Raw genomic sequence first — 14,127 nt, 5'->3', positions numbered from 1 at the left:
TTTTCCAAACTTATCTGCTTTATGTACCAGTTACTTACTGCTGCAGAATAATCTATGTATATTGTTTACAAGTTTAGGTAGAGTTCAGCAATTATAGCTTGTTTCTGCTCAACTCAGTACCAACTGGGGCAGCTTGAAGGCCTGGAAGTGGAATCATCTGAAATTTGCTTAATCACATGGCTGGTTTGACCTCTCATGTGACCTGGGCTTCCTCACATTATGGGGGCTGGGGCTTGAAGAGTGAGCCCCCCAGAAATAGAGTCAGGCAGACCTGTACTATCTATAATGACTAAGCTTCTGCAGCTGCCTAGTGTCATTTCCTCTGCATTCTATTCATCAAGGCAGCCAAATTTCACCTTTTAGAGAGTGGAAAGTTTCTGGAAGATCATATGCCATCAGAAATATTTCTGTTGTTGGTTTTGACAGATAGAATTTGCCACATATTTTTCAAGTAAATTACTAATTTCCCAAGTTTGGTATATGTTAACGGCCATATAATATATATATATATTACATATATGCTATCTATACTCATATACATACTCATACATATATTCACAACACACACACACACAATTTGGTCTAGAGAAAAATTCGCTGTGTTTTATGCAGTAAAACAGTCCCAATCACTGTGAATGAATTAAGCAATTTCCATTCACATTTATATGAAACAATAGAAATTAGTTTACCCACTGACCACTTGGGTGTTCATATTGTCTACTTTCTTGTATTTCAGAAGAGACATCAGGTTTTCAAGATACTAAATCTCACTGACATTGGTGATGAAAAAAATCTTAAGAAATCCACACGAATATGTATCTATTTTGGCAATCACAATTCTGAGTAAGAAAGTATACTGAAGGGAATTGATTCTTATAATAGCAGTGTCTTCTGGAATTATCTTTTTTTTACCAGAGAGAGTTTTTCAGAGTACCTCCCTTGTGTAGTTAAAGCAAGTAAATCGAAAATATTTTTTAATGGTGGTACAAAAACATTTTTAAACAGCTGCTATTAATTATCTTCACAAAACACGACAGGTTAAGGCAATATAAATGAAATCAAAGTGGAAAGATCTAATGTCTGTGGACATTTAAAACTTAGTCGGAATGTTGGGAATGAAAAGTACAGCATAGGGAATTTAGTCAGTAATACTGCAATAACTCTGTATGATGACAGATATGAACAACACTTTGTAATGTACCTAACTGTTGAATCATTGTGTTGTATACCTAAAACTAATGAAATATGTCAACTATCCTTTAACTTTTTTTAAGAAAAGTAATACAGGAGTGAAAAAAAATCTTAGAATTAAAATTACCTCCGATACATTCTTTCTCAAGAAACATCTGGAAAATTCACTCCACAAAAATAGGAGAACAAAAGAAAAAAAAAAGTTTAAGATAGGAGTTTCGCATAGAAGAGAGAAAAAGGAAATCTCACAAACAAGGAAGAGATATCCCAGAATGATACACCTGTGCCATCAGGGATAGCAGCCAGACCGGACTGCAATGTGACTCAAGTCTTTCATCAAGTATACCCACGGGCTATTTTAATGTTTTTCCCTCTTTCTCTCTTTTAATTTTAGATCAGTCTAGCGAGAAGTTTATCAACTTTATTGATATTTCCAAAGAATCGCCTTTTGCTTTAACTAAGCTTTTTATTGTTTGGTATTTTTTAATTTATTGATTTCTGATTTTATATTATTTCCTAGTTTATAGCTACTTTGGGTTTAATTTACTTTTCTTAAAATTATATTTCTCTTTAAGCACTTAATTACATTCTACAAGTTTTCTATGTGTTTTTATTATCTTTGAGTTCAAAGTATTTCCTAATTTCTCTTATGATTTCTTATTGACTCATAGGTTATTTAGAAGTACGATGTTTAATTTCCATATATGTGGGAAATTTTCATTCTTTTTTTGTTCTTGGTTTGTAACTTAATTCTGTTTTTCTCACCCCCCCCCCCACACTCTGGTTGGTTTCAATCTTTTGAAATTTGTTTAGACCTGTTCTATAGCCAAAATATAATCTATCATAATGAATGTTCCATGCAGAGTACTAAGGAATTCATAGTCTGCTGTTATTGAGTATATGTTCTATAAATGTCGATTAGGTCAGGTTAATTTTTACTGTTGTTCAAGGTCTCTATTTACTTACTGTTGTAAGAATTGTTGAAAGAGGACAGTTGAAACACCCAACTATACCTGTGGATTTGTCTATTTCTCCTTTCAGCTCTTCTCAGTTTTTGCTTCATGTATTTTTAAGAGCTATTGTTAGGTGCATACACATGACTTGATGAATGTCTTTTATCCAGTATAAAATTTCCCCTTTATCTATGGTAAAGATGTCTTTCATCTTTTCTAGATGTCTATTTTGTCTAATATTAAGTTAGCCACTTCAACTTCTTGATGATTTGTGTTAGCATAGTTCATTTTACCTTTAATGTACCTGTGTTCTTATATTTAAAATGTACTTCCTCCATCCGGTATACTAAGGGTTGGCAAACTATGGCCCAAGGGACAGGTTTTTTTTTTTTTTTTGGTAATAAAGTTTTATTGAAATATAGACACAACCACTTGCTTACATTTTGTCTATGGCTGTTTTTGTTTTTGTTGTTGTTTTGAGCTGTAACAGCAGCACTGGGTAGTTGTAACAGAAACTGTATGGTCCTCAAACCTAAAATATTTACTATCTACCCCTTGATAAAGTGTTTGCCAACCCTCGTGGTACAGAATTGCTTACTGGATTTTTATTAGTCTAACAAAATATACCAAATTCAATGGAGTATTTTGACAACTTACATTTCATATAATTATTATGTACTTGGATATAAACCTACCATCTTGCTATTTCTTTTCTATTTGGCCCATCTCTTCTTTCATTTTCTGTTCCTGCCTTCTTTTGAACAAAATCAATTTTTTAGTATCCCACCATACTCATCTATCGACTTATTAGCTACCTCTCTGTGTATCTTTAGTGGTTATTCCGGAGTTTAGATATGCAATCTTAACTTATCACAGCATAGATTTAAACAATACCATACTATTCCCTAAATAATGTAAAAATCTTATGACATTTTACCTTCAGTTCTCCCTCTCATTTTTTGCCCTATTGTCATACATTTTACTAGTTATATACATCAAAAACCTAACAATATTTCATATTTTTATTACATTTTATGATTTAAACAATTTTTTAAATTAAAAATATATTTTTTGGTATAATTAAGTGTTATTTCAGGTGCAAAATATAATGATTCAACAATTCTATACATTACTCACTGCTCATCACACTAACTGCATTCTTAATTTCCTTTATCTATTTTACCCATCCCTCCACCCACCACCCGCCTGTCAACCTCTGGTTTGTTCTCTGTCTTTGTAAGTCTGTTCTTTGTGTCTTTTTGTTTGTTTGTTCATTTGTTTCTTAAATTCCACGTATGAGTGAAATCATATAGTATTTGGCTTTCTCTGTCTGACTCATTTCACTCAGCATTATAGTCTCTAGGACCATCCATGTTGTTGCAAATGGCAAGATCTCATTCATTTTTATGACTGAGTAATATTGCAATATACATATACCATATCTTCTTTATCCATTCATTTATGGATGCATACTTAGGTTGCTTCCATACCTTAGCTATTGTAAATAATGCTGGAGTAAATCCAGGGGTACATATACTTTTTTCAAATTAATGTTTCCATTTTTTTTGGGTAAATACTCAGTAGTAGAATTATTGGATCATATGGTATTTCTATTTTTGATTTTGAATTACCTTTTAAAATTTTTAATGAGAAAAAAGTCTTTTTATTTACCTATGTATTTACCATTTCTGGGGCTTTTCATTCCTTTGTGTGAATTGTGCTCCATTTAATGCTGTTTTTCTTCTCCCTTAAGACTTCATTTAATATTTCTTGCAACAAATGTATGTTGGCAATAAACTCTTTCAACTACTTTGTTGTTTTATCTGAAAATGCCATTATTTTAGATTGTTTGCTGGACATATAATTTTAAGTTCATAGTTTTCTTTCAGTGCTGATCTTATTCCAATGTTTTTTTAATTTTCATTGTTTCTGTAGAGAAGTCAGTACACTTTTTAACTTTTGTGTTTTGTACATACTGTGTCTTTTTTCTGGGCCTTTATGATTTTTCTTTTTATTACTGGCTTTCAGAAATTATGTCTTGGTGTGGTTTTCTTTCCTGTTTGAGATTAGTTAAACTTCTTGGTTTTGTGAGTTTATATTTTCCATCAAAACTGGAAAAACTTTGGTCATTATTTCTCAAGATATTTCTTTGTTTTGGAAGTCCAATTACACATTTTTTTTTTTTTTTTTTTTAGATCACATGGTAGTGTCAGGACATTGAGGTGTCATTTGTTTTTTGTTCTTGTTTTTTGTTTTTCAGTAGTTCTTACTTACTCTCTGCTTCCATTTGGAAAATTTAAGTCCACTTATATTTTTATCTTCAGTGTCTAATGCATTGCTTAACCCATCAGTGGATATTTCATTTCATATGTGGGAATTTCTAGAGCTAAAAAATATATTTTCCATAACTGTCCTCATTATTTCAGTATTTTTCTTTAAATCTTAAATAGTAAACAATTAGCTGTTTTAAATTCTTTGCTAATTATATCATCCCTGTCAATTCTTAGTCTCTTTTCCCCTGGTTTGGCTATGGTATCTGGCATTACACATGGGGAGAGGTCAACGCTCGGTCCATGCCATTCTCAGTGAGCTTAGAGGACATATGTACCATATGTATGAGGACCCATGGTCAAGTAGGTACAATACCTTTTTCATAAGAATGTTAGAGTTGGAGATAGGAGGTAACATAGTTTGAAAAGTGTTTTTATAGAGATAAATAATGCTAAATATCCACATATAAGGGCTATCTACACAAGCCCACAAAGGTCAAATAAGCCTTCTAAATTAATAGTATGAGTCACTATGATGTCTTCTGTTCTTTATACTGCTAAAGAAAAATGTCTGATTATTCAGATGAATTAGTTTATTTTGATAAGGCAATGAAAATTATATAAATCAATATTTTTTTACATCTTTCCCTTAATTTCAAACTTTCAGGAAAAAAATCAAGTGAACAAATGAAGAAAAATGCAAACTAAATGCTTAGCACATCCAACCCCCCATATTCTAGTTGATTGCTTCTGCTTTATTAAAATACATATTTGTTCACTAATCTGGAGTACAAAAGGAATATGTTTATTTATTTTTATTTTTTAAAGATTTTATTTATTTATTCATGAGACTCGATCCTGGGTCTCCAATGAATGAAGGTGGTGCTAGTAAACCGCTGAGCCACCTGGGCTGCCCAAGCAACATGTTTTTATAGAAATTTAGGAAAGCATAAAAAAGGACAGCAAAAATAAATTCACTCATCATTTTATACTAAAAGATAATCTCTGTTACATTTTGGTGCATGTGTATAGACATTCACTTTTTTAAAAAGAAAAATGAGTAGTAAAAAGTTAGTTATCTCAGAATAGTTTACTCTATCAATATACATTGAACATTTTAGACATTTGTTGGACATTTTAGTTGTTTTCAAACATCATGAAAAATAATTCTTTTAAAGATTAATTTATTTGAGAGAGTGAGCGAGCAAGAGAGAGGGAGAACACGCACAGCGGAGGGATAGAGGGAGAGAGAAAATCTCAAGCAGACTCCCTGCTGAGTATGGAGTTAAATCCTAGGACCCTGAGACCATGACAAAGCAGAAAACAAGAGTCAGATGCTTAACTGACTGAGGCACCCTGGCACACCAAATAACTCCTGATGATATGCTTAGGAGAAACTTTTAGAAATGTGATCCTTGGGTTAATGAACAGTACACAAATGTAAAGGTTTTGTAAGAGTTTCTTCCAGGAAGATAATACCAAGATGTTGGACTAGAACAGCTGCTGGATCCTTCTCTAAGCATCAATTCCAGTAGGAATTATAGACAGAAAAAGCCAAGAATAAGAAAACTCAAAAACTCCTAGGGAAGGCAAGGTGATATAGAAGACCATTGTGAATTGTTAAATGTGCTTGGGCCTTGGAACCCAGATTCTAGAGCAGGAAGGAGCCTATAGACTGTGGGAGGACAAAGCTGGAAGTGAACTATTATTAGAGTTCTGCTTCTGATTCTTTCCTATTCTTTCATTGCCTTGAAACAAAAATTGACTGCCCTGGGGATCCCTGGGTGGCGCAGTGGTTTGGCGCCTGCCTTTGGCCCGGGGCGCGATCCTGGAGACCCGGGATCGAATCCCACGTCAGGCTCCCGGTGCATGGAGCCTGCTTCTCCCTCTGCCTGTGTCTCTGCCTCTCTCTCTCTCGCTCTCTCTCTGACTATCATAAGTAAAAAAAAAAAAAAGACTGGGCATAAGATAAGGATGTGCCACTACTAGCATTTAACATACTTCCAGAGGAATTGATCAAAGGGATTAGAAAGACAAAAGTAAAAGTATGAGGATGGGAGAAGTAGAAAGAAAACTTCCATTATTGGAATTGAAATATGATCATCTATCTGGATATAAGAACAACCTATTAAGAATTAGAGAGTTCAGCAATGTTGTTTCAAAATATCAGTAACATTTCTCTACACAAACAACAGACATCAAGAAAATATTTTAATTAATATTTTAAAATACTGATGTCTACTCAAAGAGTATCATGCACAAAATTAAAAAATTGAAAGAATGGAAGCAGATTTTTTAAATATCTAAAGCTAATAGGAAATGAAATGCTCTTAGAGAGCATTTATCAAAAGACAAGAACCCATATGAAAAATAAAGAGTATGAAGAAGCAATTTCAGAAAAGGGAAGCCAAAGGCCAATTTAAATATGAAAACATATTCAAACTCATTACTGATAGGAGGAATTAAAATTAAAACAATAGGCTGTAAATTATGCATATGAGATGGAAAATATTAGCAAGCTCGATAATGTCCAGGGTTGACAGAAATGAGAGAGTTACTGCTAGTGTGGACCAAAGTATTTATTTGGTAGAGCAACTGGCAGGACTTGGTCAAATTAAGTATAAACATGTCTCCTATTACTCAGCAATTGTGCTCCTGAGTATACATCCCAAAGAAATCCTTGCAAAGTTCCATGATAAAACAAGCGTGGGGATATTCATCATAACAGTGTTTGTTGTGACAGAAAATCTGGGTGGCCATACTAGGAAATACAGGTCGTTAAAACATGGTATCCACAAACTATGGAATACTATGCAGCACTTAGCAGCAGTGTAAACATGACAACGTAAGTAAATGATAAGCACAAAAGGTTAAGCAAAATAAAATAGTAAGGAACAAAATGAGATACATAGCATAATACCATATATGCATAATAAAATTTCATATACTTAAAAAGGGGAAGGGGGCACAGTGGAGATATAATTAACACAAGCCAACGAAAAGACCCATGAAGGTTCATAATATATTCTGTTTTATTTATTTGAAATTTTCGGTTTAAAATATTTAAAAACACATGTATATAAAATAATACTTATATTATGAAAAAATATATAACAAAAGAGAGTGTTTCAGTAGTTATTATAATGACAACCATATTAGAATGCTTCTCTATGGGTTAAGGTCAGAAGCATGGGACTAGAAACAAAAATAAAATAAAATATATAAATAAAATCAGTGCTTTGTGAGGACCAATGATGACAGTGTGCAATGAACTAAGGAGCATGTTTAGCTCTATTCTCTATGCAAAAGTTCCTTTAAAAAAAAAAAAAGATTCCTTACAGCTATTTTTTTTTTTTTAATTGGAAGGATCTGGTTTTAGACTGTGGAGATGAAGGAACTACAAAAATAATTGTCTAATTATTATAATTCAGAAAACAATTGAATAGCTGTTCCAAGTAACCAGCTCACCATATATAACTATAGAAATGAACTGGAAATAAATGTCATTTATATTTTCAAGATAAGTCATTTCTGACAATATTCATCACAAAAAACTAGCAAAATCAATAAGCTGCTACCCACAAATTAAGGAGAAAAAATAGACTCTAAAGTACTTGCACTCTAAAAAGATACAGCAAAAAAGAACAAAGGGAAAAAATTTCTGCACCAGAGGCTGTAAATTGTTTTATTTGGTTCACACAGTTGGCAAAAGTAGGTTTTTTTCACAGGCAAAATTTTGTGCTGATATTAAAAAATTAGGACTTCTCAAAATCCACATTTGATTCTTCCAAAAAAGTCATAAAATTAGATTTTATAGGCCTCTTATTTCTACCTCGAGAGGATTCTAGAGCTGAACAAAAGTGCCCCATTTACTGGTCACATATTCTCCGAGGCTGTATGTCTCTGCCTGACATACATTATTTAAAATACCTTTTTTGCATTTTGTGCTCCTCATATCTCACTCAAAATTTTACAAAATATATAAAAAAAATTACTTAGTAATGTAAGCATGTAAGCAGTCATAGGAGGCATGAGCAGAGCATGTTAATTGAAAGGGTATGACGGGTCACAACAAATCTTTGGGGACTGGAGAAATAGTATAAAGAGGTTTGGTGAATATGACAGGGGTTTTTGGAGTGGTTAAAGAACAAGTTCCTAATGTAGTTAAGGAACTGATTAATGAATATAGTACATTAAGAAGAAAGTGCAGTAGATAGTAATTTTTGTTTAATTATTCTTTCAAATTAAACACTACTGAGCTCTGCTCACAGATTTAATGGAAGCTACATCATTTCTTCTCCCTTCTTCTTAATTGGTTTGCACACTTCTATAATAACATATCAATTTTACTAACTGCCTGTTATACATGAAATATGATACTTCCTGTCAAGATAGTGTTAGGGCATAAAAATTTGGATATGAGTATGAATAAATGGGGTTTTAGGACTGCTTCGGTAGGACCAGTGATAGCGTACGGTTAGTAGGTCAAAGTACTGTCTGGAAATTCTATTCATTTAAATGAGATTATTTATGATGTTATATTTATTACTTACCTTGAGTGTCTATATTTTAAAGATCTTGTCTGTAAACCATATAACCTTCAAAGTCTACTTCCCACACGCAGAAACTGATTTCCTCAAAAAGCATCTAAAAAAGAAAGAAGAAAATATGAATTTGAGGACATAAATATTGTTTCATTTATCTTAAATATAAAAGGAGATGTTAAAATTATTCTTTATGACTTTAGTAAATTTGGACAAGGGGAGGTGTATCTCATAAGACATATTTTATATAAATAAACAGTAGTAACAATGAGATTTTTTTCCACCTAGAAGAATCAGAAAGTTCTGTGAAACATATATTTTGATCTATTCTACAGTACTAATTTTATCTGGCTACCTAGTTTCTATGACCATTTTTAAGAAATCTAATTTTAGGGACATCTGGGTGGTTCAGTTGGTTGGGCCTCCTACTCCTGATTTCAGCTCTGGTCGTTATTTCATACGAAATGTTTGAAACGTTTTTCTGGGTTGTGGGACTGAGCCCCAAATTGGACTCCCTGCTGAGCATGGAGCCAGCTTGGGATTCTCTCTCTTCCTTTCCCTCTGCGTTCCCCCCTCCTTCGACTCACACTTACTCTAAATCAATCAATCATTGTAAAAAAGAAAATATACAAACTACATTGATTCTGACGTCCTACATGAACATATCCCTACCCTAGAAAATATTTTCCTTATTCAAAATAGATCACAAAAAATATATTCTTGATTACATCTGAGTTGCATATAAATGCCATTATCATACAGATCAACTAATTAAATATGGTCTTCATAAAAATGGTCAATATCATTTAAACCACCCAATCAGTACTTTATACCAAACTAGGGAGACTCTGCAGAGGTCTTTTAGGAGAAATTGCCACTAGTAGAGAATTAGGATTCTTTGCTAAAGAGAAAATGTTCTTTGCTAAAAGATTTTGATTCTGACTCTCCTTGGCTTTTAAACAAGCCTAAAACAAGCAGTTAGGGAAATCGAATTTGGAGGCTAAAATACCATACCTTTAGTACGTGGTTGTGAGTACTATGGATTCCCAAGCCAAATATCAATAATTTTTGGATTAAATAACATGATTATCCCTTTTGGCCATTAGTGTAGATCTCTCATTAGTTTCTAGTTGCAGCTGCATGTTAAAAACACTCAGGACTCTTTTAACTATACTGAGACTTGGTATATTTCTCAGATATTCTGATTTAATTGGTATGATGTGGGGCCAAGGCATAGATATTTTTTTTAAAACCACTAAGGAAGGATATCTGTTCTTCAGGTGAAGAAACCACCTCACTGCAGTTATTTGATTTAATTTCTATAAATCAATGAGTAACAAAAAAATACTGTCTACAGATATCTATGAAAACTACTGAATACTTGCTAATCTGACTACTAACAAGCATTACATAAAAGGTGGTGGCTGCGAATCTCAAAGTACAATGCAGTTAAGGACCAAAGATACTACTTTAAAATGTAGATTCCTGCCAGGTGTCATGCTGTAGACTCTGATTCAGAGAAATTAGGCTAAGGCCATGGATTCTCTATTTTTACAGATATCTCTGGTAATTATATAATACAAAAGGTCTAAAGTCCCTATAAAACAGTACTACTACTAAATCTTCATTATTAGCATTTATAAAAATACTTCTTGAGTTTTATTGTAAGATTACATTTCTAATCTTAAAAGAAATCCTGAGACGCTCAGGATAAGAAATAATATAAATAGGGCTTTAGCAATCAATCAATGTAGATAAGCTAAAATAATGTTTATGGATAATCTCTTTTCTAAATTGTGTATTCTCCTAATCAACAAAATACTGTGCCAAAAGAGAAAAAGAGAGAGAATAGATTATATTCTGTAATGAAAATTTAACTTAAAACTACATATATAACTACAAACATGTCCTCAATGTCTCAGAATTAAAAATGTTTTGGCCCTAAATTAGCAGGGGGGGGCGGGGGGGGGGGGAGTTCTTCTATCATCATTTGCTCTAAGAGCAAAACTAAAATTTTTTTAAAGAAAAATCTTGAGTCATTTCCTTCAACACACACACTAACATAACTTACTAAAAATAACATGAAATAGGCTGTTAACATTCTAGCTTTGAAACTTCTTATAAACAGGTCCAGAAATACTTTGTAATAAACATAATATATTCATATGCACATATTCTTTAGATTCTTTCTGAAAAAGAGAAGTCTAATAAACAGAGATAAATATCCAAGTGTCTGCTATACATAATAAGGATGCTGATCTCAATAACTACTAGCCCTTTAAAGAAAACTATACTTATTTTCACTTACCTCCCTAGTATGGAGGTGCTCCTAATAAAGTATTCTTTCTACATGTATGTGCTACTAAAGACTTCAGGTTTTTCTATTAACTTAACATCAATCTTTAGTTTATGACTAAAGTTGATTCTTTTCCCAGACCTACTGCTGCTTAATAGTGAGTAAACAGCCATGGACTTCCCAAATGTCTTCCTGAACACGGAGCTATTCCACCTCTCAAATCTGCAGGATCAGACGCAAGTCGGCCTCTGGTTTACAGCTATGCAATGAAGTCCAATGCCTTTTGGCAAGTCTCATGATCTACTATTTGACCCCGGCTGCCTTTTGCTGTTTATCTCTCATCTCTTCATCAACCAAAACTTGGCTCAAATACTGCTTCCTCCTTGAAGGAAATTTCCATCAATCTGACACTAAAAGCTTTCTTCCTCTTCTGATTTCCAACACTAATTATTGAAAATTACTTAGGTAATTAATCAGATACTCACTTATTGTCCCTTATTTCTATCTTTTATTATTAAGATTTGGCATATTTGTTTTATTCCCTCAACTAAATTATAATTTCCCAGCAAGCCCTAGCCTGAAAGCATTTAATAAATATGTGATGATTTTATTTGTTGGTCTTCTCAGTAACTGAGTATAGCATTTTACAGCAATTGAATGAGGCATCCAGCTTTTCTCTCTAGTATATTTTACAACAATTAATGATTTAAAAATTGTAATTTCCCTATGCTGCAATAACTAGCCCAACTCTTTTGAGGATACCACACCCAATTCTTTTAATGTCTCATAATCCAGGTAATTTTAGTCAACTGAGGGGCAATGGTGCAATAATTGTTGTTAATAGTAACAAATGAATTAACAAGAATGAACATTTTAAAAATTAAATTAGACTCTAAATATACTTAACACAGATGTTATAGGGAACAGGTTTAGTGTAGTTTCCTTAGGAAAACTATATACTTTAATAAGAACCAATAACTTTGTAAATAACACAATATATTACAAAAGAATTCAATCTATACATATAACTCTAATAACTAAAAATACATGGATAATAAAGTGTCGGCAACTTTGTTTATTTAGATGCTAACACTTCTTCTTTGAAATACAGTAATAAGAGCTAACATTTATTGATTTCTAAATTCTAACCATCATTAATTTAATCTTTATAACAATCCTAAGAAGTACTATTATCATCTACGTATTATAGATAAGGAAATTGAGGAACAGAGAAATTAACTTGTCCAACATTTCACAGTTAACAACTGTCAGAGCTGGATTTCAAACGCATGCAGTCTACAATTATCTACGGTATTTCTTGAAGTCACTGTCCATTAAACTAAAATCTCCAGTAGCTCTGGAAGCCTTACTTAACATATCTTCATATAAATTTCTGTCTTAAGACATTCCACCCTTTTACAAGGTTTATCAGGTTGCACACTCAAAGGAGAATGCCATGGGGGTTCACTTCCAACTCTTCCACAAAGAGGTAATTTCTAAGTCCTCGTTTAGTGCTACATACATTTTATTATTTTTGTGCAATTTAAAGAATAAAGTCTTTGTACAATTTGCCTAATAAAGCATAATAAATACTAAAGGTTTATCCTAAAAGCCTCAGTCTTGCTTTGAATGTAATGTTCTAGAAGCCTAATGACATTATGATTTATTACGTATGGCCCTATGCTGGGATATAATATTTATGGTTTTAACTTATTAAAAATGTTTTTTTAAAATTTTTTTTAATTTTTTTATTTAGTTATGATAGTCACAGAGAGAGAGAGAGAGAGGCAGAGACACAGGCAGAGGGAGAAGCAGGCTCCATGCACCGGAAGCCCGACGTGGGATTCGATCCCGGGTCTCCAGGATCGCGCCCTGGGCCAAAGGCAGGCGCCAAACCGCTGCGCCACCCAGGGATCCCCTTAAAAATGTTTTTTATGATAAACTAAACCTTCTTAAAACATTATTGCACTGCCAATTTTGAAATATGGAAGTTTTTACAGGAAGAAAACATGCTTTCTACTTCCCTGAGCTATGGGATGATATAAAAAAACCTAAACATTTTTTTTTAAGAGAAAGTATGAGCGTGGGGGGAAGGGCAAAGGACGGAGAAAAGAGAGACTCAAGCATGTTCCACACTCAGTGTGAAGCTCCATGAGGAACTTAATCCCAAGCCTCTGAGATTATGACCTGAGCCAAAATCAAGAGTGGGACACACAACTGACTGAATTCCCCCAAGCACCCTCAAAATCTAAACTTTTATAGGTGATTGCTCTCATAGCATTAGCAAAATGCAATTCTGTAGACCTTAAGATCCCATTCTAAAGGTGACTTTAAAAAAAAAACTATTTCACAAATTTCATATGTGGTTGAATGCAAAAAGATCACAGCAAAAAACAAACAAAAAAAAAAACAAAAAAATCAAATAAACAAAACATAGAATAAAATAAAACTTTCCAGTATTTTATTTCAGTAAAAACCAAAGAATTAAAAATACATTTAGCTCTTGTCTGCTTATTTGCCATGTCTACTCTTTTAAAGTTTCCAAATTTCTTCAGTATGACAAGAGTTCTAATCATGCAATCAAATGGAAGATTTGTTTTCTCAATTGTTTTTAGCATAGAGAATAATCTTAAGCCCTAGTGTATTCAAGCCATTGCTTACTACCAGTTAAATCCATTATAGCTTTATTTCAGATCACTTATTTAGTGCACCTTGCATAACTTTTATTTATGTTTTTAATACAACTGTTCTATTTATGTTGAACAGCATAAAATTCCCTCATTGGATGTGCCCCAGTCACTGTTAAAATTAAAAATAAAGAACCACAGGTAATTCTAAATTCTGCCCACCAAATTAGGCCTTGTCTTTAGCCC

The 14,127-nt window shown here is 32.9% G+C and overlaps 1 protein-coding gene across 7 annotated transcripts in view; it reads right to left on the bottom strand.

Annotated features, from left to right (window-relative positions):
- The window catches only part of LOC129495411 (methyl-CpG-binding domain protein 5), a 433,502-nt gene that overhangs the window by 257,865 nt on the left and 161,510 nt on the right, over window positions 1-14,127 (bottom strand). For all 7 annotated transcript variants that reach the window (XM_055302889.1, XM_055302888.1, XM_055302892.1 and 4 more), the window contains exon 2: window positions 8,968-9,061. The gene's annotated coding sequence lies outside the window, so the exon portion shown is untranslated. The remainder of the gene's footprint in view (window positions 1-8,967; window positions 9,062-14,127) is intronic.

Source organism: Nyctereutes procyonoides, unplaced genomic scaffold (assembly GCF_905146905.1).
Source record: "Nyctereutes procyonoides isolate TBG_1078 unplaced genomic scaffold, NYPRO_anot_genome, whole genome shotgun sequence".
Lineage (NCBI taxonomy): Eukaryota > Metazoa > Chordata > Mammalia > Carnivora > Canidae > Nyctereutes > Nyctereutes procyonoides.
The sequence above is the reverse complement of the archived record's forward strand: the minus strand, read 5'-3'. Positions and strand labels throughout refer to the sequence as shown.